The sequence below is a fragment of the Propithecus coquereli genome, unplaced genomic scaffold, assembly GCF_000956105.1.
Source record: "Propithecus coquereli isolate 6110/MARCELLA unplaced genomic scaffold, Pcoq_1.0 Scaffold176, whole genome shotgun sequence".
Lineage (NCBI taxonomy): Eukaryota > Metazoa > Chordata > Mammalia > Primates > Indriidae > Propithecus > Propithecus coquereli.
Genome location: NW_012142301.1, coordinates 2376625 through 2381023, shown reverse-complemented (window position 1 = coordinate 2381023; position 4399 = coordinate 2376625).

Sequence of the window (4399 nt, the reverse complement as noted above, 5' to 3'; positions counted from 1 at the left end):
TGGGAAAGAATTTTTTAACACTATCATTCCTGGGATCAGCAGGCTCCCCAATCTTTTAAGAAGCCCCAGCAGTCATGAAAAATAGAGACCAGTATATAAGAGAGGAGTGTTCAGTTAATCCGTTGTGTTTTACTAGATTTCTTAGGTTTAAATGGGTATGAAATTCAGCTACTAGAAGTGCTGTCTGTGTCTCTCATCTTTGTTCTTAGGTATAACCACAACTCTTCAATTACACCTAATCTCTAGTCTCTAATTCATCCATTTCACTGTTTTTCCCTCGAACATTTTAAATGTTAAGTTAGCCATGCCCCCAAATTCATTTTATGAGATATATGTTTTTCCAATGCCAATTCATTTACAACTATCTAAGAAGATGGTATCTTCATGCTAAGTACAGTTGTACTTTTGCTACTTGATGGGCAGCCTAACTATTTGGCAGGTCTCCCTCAGCTTTTTTTTTTTTCATATTTAATATCTTTTGATCCAGTAGTTCAGTTTTAGAATGGCAGCTCGACTTAAGAAGAAATCTAGGAAGAAAAGCACACAGTTCCTTTTGGAGTACCTTAATCTCAGAGTAAGCAAAGAATCAAAATCAGATCTAGAAGATTTCTTTATTTCTATTTCAGAAGTTCTTTAGTCACATAAACCTCTATCCATATTTTTTATGAAAGATAAACAAACCTGGAAACAGAAGCTCCTTTGGACTATGATGCTGGGATTTGTTGAGTGGTTGGATTCTATGATTATATTGGCTCGTAAACCCCAGAGACAGTGACTTTCATAGCCTGTTCCTAAAAGCAAATGTTCTCTAGAACAGTCATTTTAAAAAAGAGCAAGTAAAAAGATTCAGTCATTTTTCATGCAACTTCCTTTTCACCTTTCCTCTTGTATACACATTGGCAAATTACACGTAGAATGGAAGTGCTCTTGAGCCAATCAAATGACTTCTATTGATATTTTACTCCTCAATGTTCAAACTGAGAATATTGCTTGTCTATTCTGATTACATATGGTAACAAGACTATATAATGCAGTCATAAGGGCCAGTTTGAGAGTTAAATAGAAAGGAACTTTCAGGATCCATCGGAAACAAGAGGAGACAGTCTGGCCCAGATAGGAAAAGTAGATGGAAAAACAGAGGGAGGAAATATAGGGAATGACTGGGAAAGGATTTAACTTTCCTTTCACTCTGGGAGCTTTAGACACTTTGGCCTTTCGTGGAAAGCAGACTACATATGCAAGAGCCACTGCACAATCCACACCTCCCCAAATGATAGAAAGTGAAGCTATCACAGGATTAAACTGGCAAGGAAGGAGGAAGGACCAGCACCAGTGAAGAGAAGACAGTTGACAAAAGGGAAACTTAAAGAACATTCCTGGCCACTTCTAAGACTTAGTGAATACAGTTTGGTCTTAGGAAACTGGCAGATTGAACACAGAAGTGAATGTATCCTAAGGTCATGTGCTTGCTTGAGAAAGCAAATGAAATATCTTTGGGAATGATGAATACATTTTGCAGACAGATTTCTTGGGAATCCTTAGTGTCTGAGTGTAAACTTACCCAAGAGTCTATGTGCATCAAAAAGAGATGAATGACAGAAATATTCAACGAAGCAAAATTTTAAATAAATTAATTCATTTGCTCAAAAAAATGTTATTGATTCCCTACTACTTACCAGTTAAAAGCACTTGGGACTTGGGGAAAAAAATCTGTTCCTTCAGCTAGTTTATATTCTTATGGGGAAAGATAGACAACCAATATAAATAAAGTATATAATATGTAAGTCAATGAGAAGTGCTATGGAGAAAAGCAAAGCAGTCTGAAAAGTTCTCACTGAAAAAGTTGTATTTGAGCTCAGACTTGAAGGAGGTAAGGGAACAAAGCATTGGATGAAAGGAGGTAAAATATTCCAGGCAGACAAAAGAACAAGCATAAAGGCCTTGAGGTAGGAAAATGCTTGGCATATCCAAACAAGTTCAGAGTCAAATAGATGAGAGAAAATGTAGAAGTGAGGTTAAAGAAGAAAAAAGTAGAAGTAATATTATAAAGGATCTTGTAGGTCATGTGTATCAGTTATCTATTTCTTCACAGCAAACTACCCCCAAACCTAGTGGCAATAACAGCCATTTATTTTGCTTACAAACCTGAAATTCAGGCAGGGATTTGTGGAAAGAACTCATCTTTGCTCTATATGGCATCAAATGGGACAGCTTGACTTAAATGATGGCTTAGTCACATCATGGCAAGTTGGTGCTGGCTCTAATCTGTGATCTCAGCCAAAATTGTGGGTCATGGACCTCATTTCTTCTCTTCATGATCTCTCTACTGGTATCTTGGGATTCTTCACAGAATGGTGGCTGGTTTCCAAGTGTAATCTTCCCAAGAAAGCAAAGAGGAAATGCACGGCAGATAGGTGACCTAGCCTTGGCAATCAAAGAGCATTACTTTTTAAATACTCTACTAAATCAGCCTGAAGGTCTGTGCATTGTACGACTGGAAGAAACATAGAACCCATTTTCTTGTTGGGGAAATGACAAGGCTCTAGAAAAATATATAGGGAAGGGGATATTATGTGGCTGTCTTTAGAAAATACAATCTGTCACACTGCGATGAGAGCTTTAGAAGTTACTCTGAGCGAAATGGGTAACCATTGTAGTCCTGTGAGCAGAGGAGTGACTTAAAGTTTAGATAGGTCATTCAGCCTTCTGTGTTGAAAATAGGCTGTAGTGGGCAAGGGCTGAAACAGGGCCAACAGCAAAGAGGCTATTGCTGCAACAAGGTGAGAAGTGAAGGTGGGGGGTGTGAGAAAAAGAGAAGTCAAGAATAACCCCTCGACTCCCCTTCAAAGAGATTATCCCCTTCCTGCTATAAATGATTAGCTTCTATCAGACAAGCTCTCCACCCCAAAAAACAATTAGAAAATTGAATAAAATACCAAAATTAAACCTGTGTGAAGGCAGCAGAAAGTTCCCAGTGCAGGGACTTGAAGATCCAAGATATCAAAGGGAAGAGAAACACATAAAGGTGAGCCCAACATTTCATGCTTTTCCCTTTGACTTATTTGCTGATTTACAAATGCGGCATATCTGAGAGGCTGAGTAGGTGTATGAGGCTAACTGACAAAGAAGCAGAACAGAGTCGTCAGTAACCTCCATGGGCGAAAGAGACAAATATTGGGGTTCAAGGCTATAAAGGTAGCCAAAGGTAGTGAGAACAAGATCCCAGACAGCAGAAAAGTACAAAAAAGTACAAAAAATGAGCTAAACATCTGGTGCTGCTTTCCCTTTTAGGAAGAAGGCTTCTAAAGGGCCTGGAGGCTCAGAAGATAAAAGTGGCTAAGAGGCTAAGAAGTTAAGCAGCGCTTTCAATAGTCTCACAGTATGGGTAGGCAAAATTTGAAATCCAGAAGTTGCAAGAATGATAGACCTTCATAAACACCCACACTTGTAGTAAGTACTTGGTCGGGCTACTCCCTAGGAGTAAGAGAAAACTTGAAATAGATTAACCTTCACCACGATTACAACTCAGCATAAAATCACCTTGATATTAGGGCAGATAAGGGTGATCTGCTTCTATTCTAATTACCTGCCAGGAGCAAAAATACATTCTCCACATGTCATGAGGAGCCTCTACAATTTCTTATCAACAATATCCACAATTTAATCAAAAGTTTTCAGGTATACTGAAGGACAGGACCAAAAAAATAAAAAAAAAACAATATAAGTAGACCCACAGGTGATCAAGATGAAATTGATCAGAAACAGACTTTAAAACAACTGGGTTTAATATGTTCAAGATAATTGATGATAGAGTGTAAATTTTAGCAGGGGACTGAAATCTATAAAAATTTAGAAATTCTGGAATTGAAAATACAACAAATTTAATAAAGAGCTTAAAAGATAAGTTTAATAGAAGATTAAATACAGATAAAGAAAGATTAGTCAACTGAAAGGCAGGTCAGAGAAAAATGTCCAGACTGATGCAGAGAGGGAGAGAGAGAGAGAGAGAGATAACATAGCGAAGAATGTAAGAGGCATAGTGTACATCATCAAAAGGTCTAATCCATGGGTGATTGGACTCTTAGGAGAAGTATTCCCATTCTTTTTTGTCCATAAATTCCTGTGCCATTGAAGCCATTGATTCCAGTGTCTGTTACTGCTTCTGCTGGCAGTGGCTCCCATCTGTGTTCTTTCCTGAGGCATCAGATTCCATGAAGAAATGGGGAAAATGGTCATGTCCCGATATTTGTTCTTTACTTTGTCACCTGGGCCTGTAAGTAGCAATACTAGTGTCCAGGTTCATAAGGCTTCTCACAAAAATAGCTCCTTTAAAATCTAACTCTACCCTCTCTCTTTTCAGTGGGGCTCAAGCATAGTCTAAAAGAACCAGGATAGGGCC